General features: G+C 34.2%; 1 long non-coding RNA gene across 1 annotated transcript; it reads right to left on the bottom strand.

Annotated features, from left to right (window-relative positions):
• Positions 1-5,456: 5,456 nt before the first annotated feature.
• Positions 5,457-11,172, bottom strand: LOC117689668 (uncharacterized). The gene is made up of 3 exons (XR_010708408.1): positions 11,076-11,172; positions 9,512-9,565; positions 5,457-9,239 (listed from the first exon to the last, which is right to left on the bottom strand). It is a non-coding gene; the product is annotated as an uncharacterized lncRNA (long non-coding RNA).
• Positions 11,173-20,735: the final 9,563 nt, after the last annotated feature.

Raw genomic sequence — 20,735 nt, 5'->3', positions numbered from 1 at the left:
TCACATATATTCAAGACACAAGTTAAGAAGATATTCTGAACGTATTTACAAAATGTACCTAATACGTACCTCTGAAATTTGTATACTCACTACTGACGGCTCAAGTAATCTGCTCCGACATTGTCGCTGCCCTTGATTGTTACAATTCGGAAACGATATTGTTGGAGAAGTAATGCCCATCTCATCAAACGAGAATTCTCAGTCTTTGACTTGTCTAGGTACGTAAGTGGTTGATGGTCGGTTTCTAATAAAAACTCATGACCGTATAAATATTGGTGAAATTTCTGTACTCCCCATACAACTGCAAGACACTCCTTTTGGATAACTGCATAGGATTGTTCCCTATCTTGCAATTTTCTGCTCGCATATGCCACAGGAAGTTTCTCATCATTTTCCAGCTGAAGGAGTACGGCTCCAATTCCATCTTCTGAAGCATCTGTACGTAAGATAAATGTGCGATCAAAATCTGGCAGTTTAAGGATAGGTCTCTTACATAACAAATCCTTCAAAGTATCGAATGCTTGCTGAGTACTCTCTGTCTATTTTACTTTGTTTGGCTGACCTTTCTTCGTCAGATTTGTTAAAGGAATTGCGATCACTGAAAAGTTTGGGATAAACTTCCTATAAAACCCCGCTAGTCCCAAAAAAGATCGAACTTGTTTCTTTGTTTCAGGGATAGGTGCATTCTTCAATGATTCAATCTTATCCTCCTCAGGTCGTAGTCTCTGCTGACCAATGATATGTCCGAGACATTCTAGTTCGGAGAATGCAAAGAAACACTTTGACGGTCTGGCGGTCAATCCAGCGTTTTGTAAGCGAACAAACAATTCTGTCAGCACCTCCAGATGATCTTCCCATGTATCAGTCGAAATCAGTATATCATCTATGAAGTTGTCAACCTCGTTCATACCATGCAACAATTTTCTCATCAGCCTGTTAAATGTCGCTGGTGCATTCACTAGCCCAAACGGCATAGTTGTGAATTGGAATAGTCCACATGGTGTAGAAAATGCTGTGAGATGTTTGCTTTGGTGATCCATGGGCACTTGCCAGTATCCTTTACTGAGGTCAATTTTTGATACAAAATTTTTTCCAGACATCTTTGGGAAAATGCTTTCAGGATTTGGCATAGGTTCTGAATCGAACACTGTAATGTTGTTCAGCTTCCGAAAGTCCACGCAGAATCTATTTGTTCCGTCTTTCTTTCGGGCAATCACTATTGGCGCGCAATATGGCGACGAAGAAGGTTCAATAACTTTCAGTTGAAGCATTTTTTCGACTTCTTCTTTAATGGTATTTTCCGTATGAAAAGGAAGTGGATACTGTTTAATTCGCACAGGTTCATTTGTCATCAATTCTATTCTGTGTTCCACCAAATTTGTGACTCCAGTTAAATCAGTAAGAACATCTGCAAACGACTTGCATAATTTCTGTAATGCATTACGTTGCTCTGATGTGACATTTTCTGAAATATTGACATCATTGTAAGTTTCTGTTTGTATGGCAGGTGGTAGAAGAATATGTTCTTCGTTGTCATCTGTTTCGTCATCGTCACCATCAAAGTCTATCAATGACACACCACATGCTGAAAATGCACCACAGCATTCATCTTCTCTTTCGATGTACTGTTTGAGTAAGTTTGCATGGATTGTCTTAATCTTTCCATCAATATTGACTCTGTAATCCATGTCTCCTAATCTTTCAACTATGTCAAATGGACCCCTCCATTGCATAAGTAGTTTGTTTGCTTCTGTAGGAAGAAGTATTAAGACTTTGTCGCCTACTTTCATTTTCCTAACTTTTGTCTTCTTGTTGTAGTATTTTCTCTGTTTCTGTTGCGCCTTCTCTAGCTGTTCGTGGGCAATTTTGCATGTTTCCTCTAATTTCTCTCTTAAGTCTATGACATATATACTGGTAGGTAGTCTTGACGTCATCATCCGGAATTTCTTCCGTCCACAGTTCTTTGAGTATCTGCATAGGACCTCGTACTGTGTGGCCATACAAAAGTTCAAATGGTGCAAAGCCTAAACTCTCTTGAGGTACTTCTCGATAAGCAAAAAGCAACGCATTGATGTATTTGTCCCAATCCTTTGGTTTTTCTGCACACATTCTTTTCAACATTTGTTTCAGAGTACCATTAAATTTCTCTACTAATCCATTACAGAATGGGTGGTAAGGAGAAGTTGTGATCCTCTTTAAAGATAATAATCGACTGACTTCTTTCATAAGGTCTGAAGTGAACTGTGATCCTTGATCAGATAACAGCTCTCTTGGTATCCCTACGCGGCTGAATATATCGACCAAAGCTTCTGCCACACGTTCTGTTTCTATTCCTGGTAATGGTACAGCCTCTGGATATCGAGTTGCGTAGTCAACCAAGGTAAGTATGTATTTGTTTCCTTTGGTGGTTCGAGGATCAAGTGGTCCAACGAGGTCAACTGCTACACGCTTAAACGGTGTGGTAATTATTGGCATCCTTCCAAGTGGTACTGGTTTGGTTCTTCCTTTCGGGATTGTTCTTTGGCAAATATCGCAGGACTGACAGTATCTTCTGATATCTGCATGAACACCAGGCCAGTAGAATTCTGATGTTAATCTATCAGTAGTTTTCTTGACTCCAAGGTGACCTGCCATTATTGTTTCATGCGCCAACTTCATCACTGCGTTTCTGTATTTCTTTGGCACAATAAGTTGTTGAAAAACCTTGCCGTTTGAACATTTTGAATTTGTGAAATCTCTGTACATAATATTGTTCCGTTCATAAATCTTGGTTTTTCCTCCATCTTTATATGATTTTTCTGAATTGTCTTTGGCTAAAGATCTTAACTTTTCTAATGTTTGATCTGTTTGTTGTTCATGCGCGATCTCTTTTGGTGTAACTTCCGAGACTGCATCAGAAACTCTTCATGGTTTATAGGTCGGACTTCTTTTCTTTGCTTGTGCACGAGTCTGTACTGCTGCTGATGTTCCAGTCGATCGAATCCATGACGTATGAGTATCATCTGGGTTTCTTACACCATTGAAATTTCCGAGGATCAAGTCATATGACGGATTGTCAAAACACCAAGCAGTCACTGTACCGGTGTAGTGAGGAGTATTTATTTCAACTTCAGCTAGATCTGCTTCGACAACTCTTCCATCTGCTAGAATACACTTTTGATTTTGTCCTGTCATTTGATCCGGATTAACTAGATCTCTTCTAATCACAGCACGACTGCAACCAGTGTCCCTGAGAACGTTGATGATTCTGTCACCGATGCATCCTTTCACGATTGGCATGTTCGTCTCAATAAATGTCACAGTTTCACTAACATGTGGTAAGTGTATTTGTTTGTCGATAACTGACGATCCTTGGCCTTGTCGATAATTTCCACAACCGTGATTTCCTTGGAAATTTTCAAAATTTCTGTTGTTAGATTGCTGTCTAGCTGTACTTTGATTCTGATTTCTGTATCGTGTATTATTGTTGTTACCGAATTTTTCGGTGCCACGACCGCCATCACTAAATCTGTCACTTTGATTTCTAACTGGTCTACGTGAATCACATTCATTAGCTTTGTGTCCAAATTTTCCACAAATAAAACAACCTCTTTGATTTGTTGATGTAGCTTGCCCATTGTCTTTGGATTGAAATTGACGATCATTGTTTTGTCTATTATTTTGTTGGTTTCTTTCGAATCCAAATGGCTTCTGTGTGAGGAAAGACGAAGTAGTAGTTCTGACTTCCGCAAATTGATCAGCGAACTGTGCCATTTCCTGGATATTCGATGGACATCTCTCCTTAAGAAACAGTGAAAGTTCCTTATTACAACACAATAGGAATTGTTCCCTTAAAATGAGATCCTTCAGTTCTTCATACGTTTTGGTAGATTCTGATAGTTCAATCCAGCGTTCTAAATAACTGTCTAGTCTCGAAGAGAACTGTCAAAACGTCTCACTTCCATCAGGTTTTGATGTTCGAAATTTTTTACGGAAACCATCTTCTGTCATTTCGAATCGTTTGTAAAGTGCGTTCTTAAGTTCATCATAATCAAGAGAACGGTGGTAATCTAGCGAAAACATCCAAAGCTTTTCCAGTCTTTTCCAAGCTTTTTTTTAGGTGCACTAAGATGTGATCCCCAGTTGATACGAATCCAGTTCTGCGCAGTAGCATATCTTTCGAACCGCTGAATATATGCATCAATATTGTCTTTTGCTTCATCAAAAGGAGGTAATTTAGGGCCTTTAAGTGGTTGTTGAGTTTGAATGACGTGAGTTGATTCCATGGATGATTCTGCATTTTCTCTGTTGCTTGAAACTGTTGGTCAGCTTCAAGTTCTTGTATTTTTCTTTGATGCTCGGATGCGGCGAACTCTTCTTTTCTGGCTTCCATTTCAAGTTGATGTTGTCGTTCTTCTCGAGCGCGATCACTGTATTCTTTTTCCATTTGTAGCTTGAATTCTCTCTCTTCTCTTGCTTGTCTTTCAGATCTATCTTTTTCACGTTCATCACGCATACGAGATTGTTCATCACGCACAAATTGTTTAAGTTCCACATCTTTTAGTCCCATCTTGGCTCCCATCTCCAAGAGTTTCTCCATTTCCGCGATGGTAGACATGGTAATAAATACTAAAGTGAACCAGTATACCTTAAGACGATCAGCATCTAATGTCTAATGACTAAACTTTTTACTTTTATCTAGTATACTCACCTCCTAACAATTTAACGGTGAACCATACTTTAACTTACCTCTAGGTATACTATCATCACCACACAACCTGGGACTAACAACTCACTGATTCTTTGAATTTAAATTATATCTATCGTTTGACTGTTGTATTTAAGTTTGGCAAACCTTCACAATTAAAACAATCTTGACTGATTTAGAGAACGACAGGTTTTCAACGACCGCTGCCACCAAATGTAACGTGGTTGAGCCAGGCGATCTCCAAATAACACTCAAGACAGTTTCAATTAATGAATTTATTTACAAGAAAATAAATCAATAGAAATATTTACAAATTCTCACTCACTTTCACCCTCACTCACACACGCACTCTCGTTCAAAAACTAAATGCTTAAATCTAAACCCCCAAAATTAAATTCTCTTCTTGACAATTACTAATATATATAATAAATAATAGACAGCTAAATGATCTTATTCATAATGTTCAGTTTGCAAACACAATTATATTGTATATTATATTCTATTCTATATGTTGCCAAACGTTCACAAGAACACTTCTTGTCCACTAGTCCTATCGCTATAGGGTTTCACTTATCTCAACCATCGATATACGAACGTCTGCGCTGATGGTTCAATATACACAATCACATGTCCACCCTCATCACAATTTCTGGGGCTGTAGTCCTAGAGCTGGTTGTGGTGTGTTGTGGTAGTGAGACAGTCCTATGGATCCAAACGTCATCATGCTCATCGACCACTGTCACAACGCTACAAAGTCAACACTAATGAATCAACTGTATCAAAACGTACAGTATATAAATCCATGTAGGCAACAGCCATAGGCAACATTATTATATTACTATAGTATATAATATCTTATAGCTGTCTATAATGATTAAAATACATATGCATGGTAACATGTAAACAAAGTTTAAACCAATATGGAATCCACTTCCGGGAACTCACTTCCGGCCAACATATTTAATTCATTTTACACAAAAAATATCTCCACAGTAGAAAAACACGTTTAAAAGGAGACGAAAAATACAAAATACAAAAGGCGTTTAACGTTATCGACAGAAATAAGAATGGGGTATTTAAACTTTCTCTCCACTGTCACACCTGAGTGACCAACACAGACATTAAATTGACAGATCATCAGACCATCAATGAAGAGTCCCAAGATCAGCACAATGAAGACCAAGGTGCTCAAAGCAAAATCTAAAACGTGGAAAAATAAGTAATGAATGAACACTAAATACGTGAAATGAACACTAAATTGAACACTAAATGAAATAAACACTACAAGGGTATTGGACATAAATAAAAACAAGAGTAATTTTTGTTTAAAAACTAATGCCCCTCCATCTGCGAAGAAAATAAACGGAAACTACAAATAGATGGAATTTTTTCAAGTCCAAGGCACATAACTCTGTCAAAATACGAGCGTACCCAAAATTAAACTTGGCCTAGATATTATTATGACAAACCTTTTTATTAAATTTCATTTTAATATGTGCATCCTCTGCCAAGAAAATGTAAGGAAACTGCAAATAATTGGTATTTTTCCACGTTCAAGGTGCATAACTCTGTCGAAAATTGCTCGATCATACCCAAAGTTTGATATTATTATGATGATTCTGTATACCAAATTCCATTTCAATAGGTGCATCCTGTGCAAAGAAAATGAACGGAAACTGTTGGTGGACCGATCGACGGAGAGACAGCAGCGAAGCAATATGTCTTCCCTTCTTCGAAGGAGGGCATAAAAAGAATGCAAACAGAAACAGCAAAATAAGATATACTTTATTATGGTGCCCTATAAAGAATAAAGGGCAACATCAGGAAAGTGTTAGACTAAAATTAGTCTAAGATAAGACTATTACATTCCAACATAAAAGAAAAACATTGCTCCGAAATCAAGTAAAAAACCAAATTGCTTTGAATAATCAAAATCAGTTTGCAATGGTTATAAAGGACCGTTCGTATTTTGAACGCCTGCAAGTGAAATGATGTGCATTTTCTCAGGAATTACATTTACAGATAGGATAGATATTGAAGTTTGTTCAAGCCATGATAGCCAAGGATAGGATTGGGCAACAAAGAGGAGGAGGTCGACTATTTACATAAGAATGTAAAGAGAAAAATCTTTTAAAATCCTTTTCTCAAAAACAAAATTCAAAAAAGCTGTAACTTGTGTGGAAACATCCTTAGGAAGTGTTTGAAATTGAATTGAAGGTTGTTCAATTTATGATCCCTTGGGATTTGATGGGGCTACATTGGTGGGGGTAAAATTTTCATTGGGATAAAGTAAATTATTTTCAAAAAGTGTTATAATATATAGTATTACTTACATGCAGACTTTGACATTGTTGATTCAAAATTGTTTAGGCTGTGGACCCTAAACAAATATTGGGTCCCACATGTGTTTAAAGTCTGATGTAAGTTTATATATTAATGAACAATTGTTTAAGATATTCTTGAGAACTGCAACGCTTAATATATGATATAGCTACAAAATCATCCTGTTATAAAAGGGGCTCAATACTTAGTACAACACGCCGGTAGATTTAAATTTCAAAATTAACATGAATACAGGGATTGAAGATGCGATATTCGTGAATGACTATAATGGAAACATTTACGAAACTCTATCGTAGGTTCTTCTTCCGACAACTTATGTTTATTTTTGATTAAATACACGGTTTGCAAGAGCCATTTGAAAAGAAGTAAAAACATACATTGTTTATATCATTATGAAAATAAGAATTAAGGATACTTATATAAGAAGGCATCACCACATTAGTTCACGGATTTGCAAAAGATGTACCACATTCTATTGAGAACAGTAATCCAAATACTTAAAGACGGATATTGTTTTCTTGTCCCATTGTCCCACTAAGAGGTTATTTTCTTCATCTAGACAAAGTCCACATGGATTCTTTAGACCAAATTCCTCGTTTATTAATAAGGCAATAAAACTTCCATTCTCATCGACAATGTGAACAGTATTGGATGCCCCGTCACATATTAGAAGGTGTCCTAAGTCATCAGTGCAGATTCCATTTGGAGAAAATGTTCTTTGACTCGACCCTTGATAGGAAAATTTATGTCTTCCTGATTTTGATACAACTACGACAGCTTTCTTTCTGTGGTCAGAAGTGCAAACATCTTCGTTCTTGTTTTCGCAAATGTACGATGGGAATTCATACAGACGTTGCTTTGTCATATTCTTATTGTATTCCCGTATCATTAATCCATCGTTATCGTATCTTTTAATTTTACTCCTAATTTTAGACCCTTGTGTCTCTTTGACCATACCCACGAGAATGTCCTTAGTTATCAAAGAACAGAACACACATTTCGGAACCCAATCTTCTGTACTTATGAAGTCTGTCACTTCTTTTTCAATCGTCATTTTACAGATGACCCTTTTTTCTTTGTCTGCGAAAAGCAGATCTCTAGCCTTGTTTGTTGAATGGTATCCTTCACCCCCAGCAGCATTGATCTTCTGTAAGAGTTTACCATGTAAATCGGCTTGGAGGATAACGCACCTAGTGTCGCTTACCCATAATCTGTCGATGTCAAATGAAAGATGGCACCCATCATGGACTCCGTTTACATTTATTTCCCTCAACTTTTCTGCCACTACTGACCTTCTTAAAACCATTTCTGGTTTTATTTTTGTTTTATCTGGTATCTTCTGCTTTGTATCTAATATCAATGTATCATCAATATCCACAAACCTTTTTGCTCCATTTGCTTTAAGCCTGACCCTACCGAACAATTTGGTCACTTCCTCAAGAGGGGCTCCTCTTGGTTTGTACTCGTAAGTATCAGGAGTGTGAGTTTCAGGAATAGGGATTATTTTTATTGTCGTATTTTCCCTTTGACTGACTATGATGTCATTTTTATCTGTATTCAGAAGTTTCGCTTCGTATGTTTGTCTGAGATTAGTTAAATATGATATATAGTCTGTTAAAGTATCTCCTTCATTATTAAGATTTTCGATAATATCTTTTTCGATTTTTCCAAGTTTGTCAATTTTATCAGAAACTACATCATCGAAAAAAGTTTTAAGAACAGCAGCTTCGGATATTAAACCACTCCTAATGATTTTAAACATGTCTTTTATATTTGTAACATCTTGTACGACATCACGAACAATATTGTTAGACGTTGGTATTAGACGTTCCCGAATTTTCGATATTTCACTTCTACGTGTTTCAGAATAACATTTATACAAATCTCTCATGTCAAGGAATAAATGGTCCTTGTGAATAGGCTTTACAGTGCACTTCGTACAGACAAGAGTCTCACAGTTCGAACACAATTTACATAGGTTTTCGTCAGTGTGTAATTGACACTTCTCATTGAGGAATTTAAAAATTTCCTGGTCTGAAAATTGAATGACCTTGTGGTGTGATGTTACTGGGTCCACGCTGTGTTTGTCCTTGCAGGAATCACATAGTTTAAGACCGCATATGTTACAGTGGAAGCCACATCGTTCTTCACATTGGTCACAATTTAGATGGAATTGTGGAGTTCCATAGCCAGTAGCCATATTTCAATCCTATTCAAATACAATTACATCAACAAATATAATAAAACGGTTCCGAAAAAGAGGCGTAATAATAGTTTATCTCTGCGTTGGTAAATCTTCTCCTCTTAGTTTTCAAAAATAGGAGATTTGCGTCATTCTCTCAATTCTTTATTATCGAGCAGAACATTTAAACGCATGATATTTAAACACATTTCAAAAGGTTCAAAAGCTTTGAATATCGAAAACACTACTTCTTGTATTAATATAAAATATAACATTAAGGCTGGCCTTGGCCTTCTTACCTTCGTCTTTGACGAAAAAAATTCTCTTTTTCCTAACCATGTACTCTAATAGTCCTGTAGACATAAGAAATGGCGGCATTATATAATTTGTCGACACATTTCGAAACAGAAAGTCGACTAGCACTAGCATGTAAATACTAGTTATAAGCATGCAAAATAGTTTTCCTCCGATGTCTTAGCACTTGGGTATTTTTACCTTGTTTATGCTTGATCGCTTTCTGGCCATTGCTGTATGTGCATTTTGCGAGGAGCCAAGAGGGGAAGGAAATATATATATATATATATATATATATATATATATATATATATATATATATATATATATATATATATATATATATATATATATATATATATATATATATATATATACACTTAAGAAAAAAATGTCCCAAATTCTCATGTGAAATCATGTCTAGGTAATAATGAAAATTGTGTTTGGACAGATTGCATCGACCGGATCATACATTATACAGTTTCATCCATGTATACAGTATACCTGCATACAAGTTTTTTAAAATTCTGTCATTGAAATCTTATCCCTGCAAATAAAGTGAAACGTAAAAAAGAAAAAAAATCAATTCTATTCGTCGATGTCTACAGCACTTTAACTACCACGCATGTGTAATAAATGACGTCTTTGTATAGTGACTTTGTTTTAAACAACAAGGTACATAAAAAAAATTCAGTTACTCCTGATCTGTTGAATGACTGTGATATACCTATTAACTTTTAAAACTTTAGGCATCATTGAAATGGTGACCATCTCAAAGTGTCAAACCTCTAGACATTTCAATTGCATTGCTTCGTCTTGAACCTTGAATATGGTTCATTTTCGCTGCAAACCCTTTACCCATGAGCAGTCTTTAGGTAAAGCATGAGCCCGATAGGATTAAGGGAAATATTACAGCTGTACGCAAATACAATGATTCAATCCAGAGATCTGTTGCTCTCTTGATCTTGAAAATAGATATTTTGTCCAAGTTCACTGCATACCCTTAAACCACTCTTCAATTGAGGTATGCCAATGTTAGGTAAAAGAGATGGAAGGTTTACTCCACAATATCGGACGTTCTGGCGGATACATTGACTACTTCAGGGATCCTGCATAGTGTAACACTACATGTATTAAATTTGTAAAGCAAAGCAGTTACAGAATAGATCTTTGAACAGCAGATTCATTCCTGGGCGAAATCAAACAGCTGTTGCTTTGGACTCATGCAGCCAATGCAAGTAATTGTATAATGTTATATTCGGTTACACCTTGTGCATAGTTTCAACACTGAAGAAAAATATATCGGTAGTTTTCGAATTGAAAGGATGAAATATTGATCACATATGTGGAAGACTAAGCTCAAGTTATCAATCCTGGTTTCTTTTAATATGGTTCCTTACCCTAAAACCCATCAGTGCATAGCAATTTCTTGCTGTGACAGGAATTTAGCAGATGCTAATTTTAGATCTAAGATTGTGTAATTTTGTGTACCTTTAGATTTTAGAACAGTTATGATGAAGAAAGACACTGCAGCGGCGAGATCTTGAGAAATATGTTATATACACTTACCTCAAAGTATAATGCATGAAATAACACAAGGTAACTTATTTACGTGGAAGCACTTCAAATAGATCTCATTTTCAATTCACGTTGTCTGACGTCACGCCATGAATATTTTAACAGTATGTTATGTTGTCCCTGGTAACCAGACCAGGAAGAAATATCATGGACTAGCAATGGTGGTTGTGGTTTGTATTTAATAATATTACGGGGGTCAGGTTTAAATAAATTAAAATATTGAATTGATATAGTTGGCTCATTAATTCAGTTAAATGTTTCAATATTCATTTTTGATAGTGATAGTAAAATGGCTAATTTAGGTCAGTAATTGGTTTTTTTTAAAAAGAAAATCAATGTAAACAGCCAGGGATTTTCTTAGCTTATCCAGCTTTACATAGAAAACTATTTAAAGGGGCACAGTCACGATTTGGGTCAAAATTCATTTTCTTTTTATATTTACAATGCTTTCAGTAAGGTATTTCTAAACATAATCAAAATTTGAGTATCAGTATTCGAGTTAGAGGCAGATACAGAGCTCACAGTTCTTTGATTTGTATGAAAAAATCAGCTTAAATTTATGTTTACATTTTGAATGCTGAAAAGAAAATCCTAGGTTTATGCCTAAAATGAATGTTAAAAACTGACATATTAATAACTTAATGATATCCCGCGCAAGCGCGGGAATTAACACTTAATATATTAAAATGATACAATGCTTAATATATAGAACCATATTTTTTGATAATTTTTGTACATACTGTGTCCTATTTTTTCTTAATTGCTTTCTTAACATATCTTTAACTGAAATAAAAATTAACTGCATGGCTAGATATTTGGATTATCGGGCAGGGATTAAAACTCTAAACTGAAACGGGTGATGTGCGTGGCCTTAGCAGCTGTTTGGGAAAAAAATTAAAAAGTTTTTATTTTATTTTAAATCAGTGAGAGGGTTTTTAGTGGAGTCATATCCCTAAATTGTTCATTAAATCGAATTTCACTGTAATTTTTATCCCTGCTCCAAATAAGATTTTTAGATAAAAGGCGGTTTTGAAAAAGTACCTGGGGGTCCTCCACCATTCAACTTCCCCGTTCTATAAATACATATCATTTATTGATATAGACGTAGATTACAATCTGTTCATTGTTTACAAATTATTTCATAATGATACTATTAATCTATCGTTTTAAAACATTATGTAATTTAGAATTAAACGCTAGTGTATGCATATTTATTTGCAAATTTTAAGGAAGGAGTTTTTTCTGGTTTTCGTCTTGTCAAAAGTAAGTTTGATTAAATTGTTATTAAATCAAGATAAAAGGAAATTAAAATATCATATTTTTCTTTCCTTTTTTACTACCACACAACTTGGCATGGAAATATTAATCAAAGTTTAGAATCTAACAAGGATTATATTTTTGGCGGAACATTGGCGTAGGAAAATATCACATGTTTTAGCAATTCAGAAATGCTGTAGATTCATGAGTTTAATAAGCATTTTTTAACAAGAACATTAATGTTGGAGTTTCTCAACTAATGTGAACAAGTGATAAGATACCTGGGTTTTAGAATATTTTTTTTAAAATATCATTTGCCGATCTAATTACATTTTCAATAGTTTTATTAAGCGCTCATTCTATATATAGATTTGTGTGGAAAAAAACCCTAAAATTGGATTTTCTCTCTTTCTAAATGGTAAAAATATTAGCTTTTCTGTCATATATTTTCTGTTATATTTTTATATAAGATCCTCATGATTAGTAAAAATCAGAACTATTTCAATAATGAAAGCATAAAAAAATATCAAAATATCTTCAAAATTTAAGAAAATTAGAGGAAATGCGGGCTAGGCAATATCAGTTTTAGTTTCAATATTGCAATTTATTTGTCTAAGCTGATAGATCAGTAAAAAATTGAAACTTCATATCTTAAACAGATATCTACATAACTGCAGATAACTATTAGACTAGTTTAATCATCCTTTAAGTTGAGGAAAAAGGTAGTGACCTTGACGTGACCTTGAAGCGAAAACAAGAAGGCCAAATTTGATTAAACTGATAGAATCATTTGGTTATATGATATGTTTGACTGGATCAAAATTTCACGAATTTCTTAATGTAAAAAGTATGTCTGATAATGAGAAGACTACTTCCTTAAAGCAAAGTTGTCAGCTATATTTAGTATTTATCCAATTGGTTAACTCATCCTTCACTTTCCGCTATGACGTTAGTTAGTCTAACTGCGTTCTGGAAAGTTCTTGCCATCAAAACTATCATAAAATGGAAATTGCATCAAATAAATCCATTTTAATGATTAAGTTTTATTAAATTAACCATAGACTGTTGATCCAAAGTACAGGTATCTGTCTGCGATGCATGACAAACTTGTCCTGTCAACCCGCGTTCTTGGTTACCCCGTTCTATCCTATTTTCCCACCATACGCGTGTTCAGCAGAGCGAATGCAAGAGCTCGCCAAAATGATGACGCCTTTTTGGTTGATCAATAGATATGTCTTGCTAAAAGGATGATGTGCTGTAACTAATTTCTGGTGCACCTTCTTAAACGATGAATTGCATAAAATCTACACAATTTTTTGATAGTTTTTCGAACACAAATAAAAACGACGTCTTTAATACAGTTTCCATAGTCCTGACACATTATTATGAGGATAAAAGTATTCTCGCTTTCTTAAAAAATTATTGCAACGGAATATCATCTTTGTTTGTAGACATTTGTTGTTTTTAATAAAGATGAAAATAATGGGTGGGCCTTGGTATAATAGAGCGACATGCCTGCCAATACATTGATTTGAGTTATAGCTCTTTAACATATGTGACAACATTTTTCGAATTCAGTTAAGGTAAGTGAGTAAAGATATGCAACGTCATACGAAAATAATTCATGCCTGGTAAACGACAATCGTTTATAATTTTTCAATGTTTTAATTGAGGAATTGAGCGCATTCATTCTGGTGCATTGAGGTACACTTTTCTTCTTTCACATATAGGATTTTTTAAAATAAAATACAATAGCTAGTAAGTAGTGGAGGGAGAAAATGTACCTTCATGCTCTCATGTATTTTAGTCGTTTTATAAAGTGATTTTTTTTGGGGGGGGGGGGGGGCTAAAATAAAGGGAACGGGAAGTTAACCGTGAACACCAACTGAAAATTTAGTTATTCATATTGCATATGATCTTATTTTCGGTAAAAATGGTATTCCCTAAAGGTAAATATGTCAAAGATTAAGTATATGCATAAATAAGAGTAAAATTCGAATATTCATTTTTGGTTAATCTACCAAGGGGCCATATGACACAATATCCTTTGAATGGCCATATAAAGCCAGTGTTGCTCAGGTGAGCGATGTGACCCATTGGGTCTCTTGTTAAAATTTTATTTATGCATCTTAATTTCTTTCTGAGTAAGATTTTTTGACAATTATTTATTATGAGGCTTCTTGGGGTAAATACAGGACAGGTATTAGGTCAAAACTACTGACAAGATTTTTTTTTGTAAGGGAAAAAACTAACTGGTTCATATTTTTTTCTGTTCATATGTCAAATTACGTAACTATGTTATGTAGCATGAAAAGTGAATTCTACACGTTATTTTTTCAAGATTTTTTAAATTTACCAACAAAACATAAAACTTCTACAGAGTTAGATATAAATTGACAAAGCAGATTATTCCAACAATTTTAAGATCACGATATAGTAGATGATTACAGAGAGTCTTATTGGTGCTAGATTCATTATGACGGTATAATTAATGTTTCTTTTCGTAGGTAATGTCTTTATGGTAATTGAATTGAAAAAGGAGCAATACCCTGATATTTTTTTTACTAAATCGTGGCAAAAGTAATCTTTTATTCAATTTGATAAAATTTTGAAAAGGAAATATAGAGCTTGTATAATGCCATTATGGAGAGACTGAATGCATTCCAAATAGATTTCATTACTGAAAAAAGATCAAAATACGTGATTTGTTACCCCGATACACCCAATGAAACAAAACTATTGTTATCAAGCAGCATTGTTAAATACTATATCTTATTCAATTCAATTAACCTGTAGGCACTTTTCGTTTACTAGATCTTGGCCTAAAAGATGTATAGTTTACGGTATTGGACGACATTTCGTTGGTAGAGTTTTTAATTAATGAACGCATTTATAATATGTAATTACATTTTTCATAAATATCCACGTACTTGATTTATTTTTTGTTAGTGATGTAGAATAATACGGTGATTCTGATACATGTAACAGAAATAATAAAATAGAGCAATGCAGTAAAATGAATTGGAATAAAAAGTTGCTCTTGAAATTTCAGTCTTTAATAAAGTTTTGAAGAACACGTATGTCCATGGACCCTGAGTATTGCCTCCAAGATGTGGCATGGTGTCATCTCTGTGATACCCAGGTCCCCCTTTTACACTGTGTCATTTGTAACATACACCTTTGTAAAGAGTGTGAGGGGAAACACCTCTCAGATCAATCCAAAGACCACAAAGTGGTAAAATTTAAATATTAGAGGTCTATTCCTAAATGTCATAAACATGCAACAAAAATATGTGAACGTTACTGTGAGAAATGCACAATTCCTATGTGTGCACTCTGTGTTTCCTGCAAGGAACATCAAAGTCATGATGTAGTAGACATTTTAAAAAGTATAGAAAGAAGAAAACACCTCCTACTGAAAGATTTACACGATTTACAAAATTTCATTTATCCAAAATATCAAGAAATTGTATCTAGCATTTCAGTGCAAAAAGCTGATCTAAATGAACACTCCCAGAAATTGACAACAGCAATCAACAAATATGGAGAAGACAGAGAAATAGACTCCATTATCTACACTCTACAATCTGATTTTTATGAAAGAGACACCAAACTCCTGACTGTCCTAAATACACAGGAAGATGAAATCACACACACCATGTCTGAAATCACACAGAGCATCGCATGTCTTAATAAAATTCTGGAGTCCAATGATGCCAGCCTTTTTTCTGACTACAAATCGAGGAATGCTGAATTTCGAAGATTGCCTCCTAAGCTCATAGTTTCTTTGTCAAGTTTTACCCCTCAGAAGATCAACAGAGAACAACTTTGTCAACATTTTGGTTCTTTGTCAGCACTGTCTATCAAAACAGAAGAACATGGCTACACGATAGATTCTCCTGGTGCTGATTCTTCTCCCCGGGTCAGACTCCTGATTGAAGAACCACGGATCATAACAGAGATAAACACCAAGTGTGTATTTCCTGTTTTATTACGCAGTGTGTCATGTAAAAGTGATGAAGATATCTGGACATGTTTTAATAACAAAAAATACTTCTCTACAACCTGCGGGGTGAACTTGTGAAGTCCATCAAAACCAAGTCAGGGAAAAGGCCATGGAACATTGCAGTGACAAGGAGTGGAGATCTGGTTTATACTGATGACGATGATAGAACTGTCAACATAGTGTAGAATATGCAGATACAGACAGTGATCAGACTACAGGGGTGGAGACCTGAAGGTGTCTGTAGTACCTCCTCTGATGATCTCCTGGTTGTCATGGTCAGTGATGATAAACAAACAAAAGTTGTGCGTTACTCTGGCTCCACAGAGAAACAAAGTATTCAGTACGATGACAAAGGACAACCTTTCTATTCGTGTGGTGGTGGTTATAAATACATCACTGAGAACAGAAACCTAGATATTTGTGTGTCAGACAATGGTGCCCGTGAAGTAGTGGTGGTCACTCAGGCCGGGAAACTCCGGTTTACCTACACTGGTCCTCCCTCTACTACCAAGGAATCATTTGATCCTCGCGGCATTACTACAGACAGCCAGAGTCGGATTCTGACAGCAGACTGGAACAACCACTGTATCCACATCCTGGATCAAGACGGACAGTTCCTCCGCTACATTGAAAACTGTGATATATTATATCCATTGGGTTTAAGTATGGATACTAGAGACAACCTCTTTGTGGCCGAGTGGATCACACGTAAAGTAAAGAAAATTCATTATAATTGCATTTAAAGACATGGAGACAAAAAAAAAGTTTTAATTTTTGAATTTGACAGTGGAAAAAACGAGAAAACAAACATATATATTAAATGTGATTATACGGGAGGTTTCATGCATTATTATCAATCGCCTATAAGTTTACAAGTAGTTAAATCTCATCCAGATTTTCACGTGTAAACTAACTAACTAAACTAACTTTTTAGACATTATTTGATTTGAGTACGGTCTAAAAAAAAGTGACAGTGGTATATACACATTGAGAAAAGGGGAATTTGAAGTTATTCGATGTAATTTATCAGAAGTTCATCGTGTCTAAATTCTCTATATATGTGTAGTGAATCATTCATGATAGATATATTTGTGCGTCATCATGTCTCTTTAAGTAACAACCATGCAGATGATTTGTGTAGATAACATTATAGACTGTATGTGTACATATATCTTTTATTCTAAAACATTACATGTATGTTTGCCCTGTAAACAATCTGTGTGCACTGTATATATCTATGTACGTGTAATGATTCCATAAAGGGAATTGCGTTCTACATCATTTATGACATGTTCATTAAAGAAATTGACTGCATGTTGAAAAGATCATAGGGATATGACTTTTGTTGGTCACATGATCAAATTCTGCGAAGCCCACGTCCAATATTTTATCACTTACCAAGCAAGTTCATATCTCAGTGAACTTGTTATTTTTTTTATCCTTTTATATCACGTTGGTTGGTCCTTACTTATGTAGAACTGTTCAGTGATAGAAACAGACCTTTCCTCGCATTTTCTTTATCATCCACTTAAAGATTTGATTAACAGACATTATATTTAATATAATTTAATATATTTCATATGTCTCTTGGTATGCTCGATTAACAATATTTGCTTAATTTCGTACTCGATATAAATAAATATTTCAGGATTCAAACGATGTTAATATATTAAAAAAGTCAGGTTTCAAAACACAGATTAAGGTGAAAAGTCTACGGTGATAACGTTGAAAAAATTGTGCGAGGTTATAATATTTCGAGTGACTTCTAAATGGTTAAAGATGATAATAAACAATCCGTAAGAAATTTGTTTTTGTTCGATTACCTGTTAATTTTTTCGAGTGAAATATCATAACGTGCTGATGAAGAAATCGACGTAAAAACGCCAAGACATTGGAACAAATTGTACGCTTTTTAAATTTGTTTTCAAAGTGCGTTAAAACTGAGATCAAGTTGACGCATTTTGAATATTTTTATGCGCGGTTTGAGTGTTTATCCAAATGTTTATCAACGCTCTTTGAAAAAGTAATGAATAAATCACCAGTTGTATACTATGGTTTCAGTTAGAAGGCAGGGTGATTAACTGTTATATTTTTTGGGTAAATTCTGTTGAACAAGATATATATCGTCATCCATGGGAAACGTGGAAAAGACAACAAAAGACTCAACAATTACCAGTGTACCATCACTGACACCCTCATTTTTTCTTCCTAAACATCTTATTAATTTTCATAAACTTTAGAAAGTTAAGTCATATGAAAAAACCCAATTCGACTATATAATTATGTATTCATAGTTTATCCCATGATATAATGCAAAATATGTAGATTTTTAGAGTGAAAAATGTTATTACCAAAAAGTAATTTCATAATAAATACGATACTTTTCGGAACAGCCCAAAAAGCATTATCAACTCAAAATAGACATAAGTGCATGCACTTATATTATTAATTATTGAAAATAATTTTTAAAACATGGCACGTTGTGTATGTATTTATATTTTGTCATCCAGTTTTTTGTCATGTGCTCAAATGAAAATAACGCCATTTGGAATATAGCTCATACATTTTTTCTATAAAAGTAATCATCTGTTTATTTTTGATTTTGACGTAGCTTATCTTTAAAACCAAACATCGGTAAGAAATTATTCCTAATGGAGTAACGTGTTTTTGCAAATAATTTATTCAAAAATTAAAAGAATGGAAGGACAACTGACAGCTAGGTGGTGCAGTTCATTTCGAATCAAATTCATCAAAATGGCATATATATGAACGCTTTGAAAACAATAATATAATGTCTTATCTATTCTTTCAAAAATGACAAGCAAATATATATTTGCCGACTAGCCCAGAATGCATACGGGGGAGCCGGAAGTTTATTTTAAGCTGAACAATACAAAATTGTATCATGTACATATACTGTAATTTTAAAAACAATGCCTCACCCTTTTTTAACAAATATTTGAACCTTTCATCGACGACGTGACCGGCCAGAAAAAACCAGAAATAAAAAACTATTAAATAGAAAAATCTCTGGAAACCTGTGTCCCAAACCATGTCAAAGTCGCAAATGCGCGCCGTCTCAAGGGTAGTGCAGGGACTTTGCAACAAAAATATGAAAATTTTTAAGCTTCTAAATTATAGTATAATAAAAAATAAAAAATTACAATTTTTTATTGATGTAAATTTGATGCGTCTTTGTAAGAAGACGGGCTAGAACTGATTTCTCGTGCTATTCGAACACCAATCATACACTCGTCACCACGTGACTCGTAACTATGAATTTCATTGGATACAATTTTCTACTCGAATCAACAAGACAATTATTTTCCGCTAATCTCCGTACCGCGGAAAATATTAAATATATACTCTTTATAATTTTATATTACCAAGTTCTTAAAAATAAAAATGGATCGCTGGGGGATAATTAGAATTGTTTTAATGACGATATATTTGACAGGTCTGGCAAGAGAATCACCTTTGATGTTAGCAGTGAACTATGAGGTAATTCAGAAATGGGTCATGGAATTGATTACAATACATTAGTAAAGAAATTTCGTTTCAAAAATCGATAAAACATGAATTTTTATACGACGTTATTATTATAATACTGAAATAAAACTGTTTATTAAAGAATGTTTCGTAAAATATGGTCGACATGGAATATATATTTATAATTGTGTATGCATTAATGTATATTAATTACAACCATTTTAACAAGCACTTAGACTTTGGGTAGTTGTGTCAAACAGCAGTGTGACGTAAGTCTGTCTATTTCACTGCTAGCCACTCAGCCATGACTCTTTGAAATCAACAAGCCTTTTCTGGCTTTTGAGCTAAGACTACGCAATCGATAAATATTTTGCTTGAAACCGCGTCATTTTTAATTTTTTGGTTGGACGCAAGGAATAGATAGTTAAGCCCTACTGAAAGTTTCTTGTCTTGTTAAAATGGTTCTATTTGTGTACGTACATGTTTATGTAGGTGATAATGAATGTATATTAATAAACTGCAAACATGTAACAAACTTGTTGTGTGTAGAAAAGTCTGTTAAAAATGTGTACATGTTTATTCTATCTTTCTGTCTATATTATAAATTTAAAAATAGTTATAATTTTAAGCAATTATAAAAATATTTGCATCATAAATTCTAACGGCTTACGTGTATCTGACAATTATGTTCTTTATACAGTTACAATTAAACTATAAATCTTACAAACATTTAGCGTAATTGTTATTTGTAAAATTATAACATAACAACTGAATGTTGCGTGTAAAACAGTGAATGTAAAATTTATATTTAATTCATTTAAAATGGGTTTAAAAATGGAAATGATTTGAATTCGACGTTAATGTCTAAATCTTTATTCAAACTTTTAATTGATCGAAAC

The sequence above is a fragment of the Magallana gigas genome, chromosome 8, assembly GCF_963853765.1.
Source record: "Magallana gigas chromosome 8, xbMagGiga1.1, whole genome shotgun sequence".
Classification (NCBI taxonomy): Eukaryota; Metazoa; Mollusca; class Bivalvia; order Ostreida; family Ostreidae; genus Magallana; species Magallana gigas.
The sequence above is the reverse complement of the archived record's forward strand: the minus strand, read 5'-3'. Positions and strand labels throughout refer to the sequence as shown.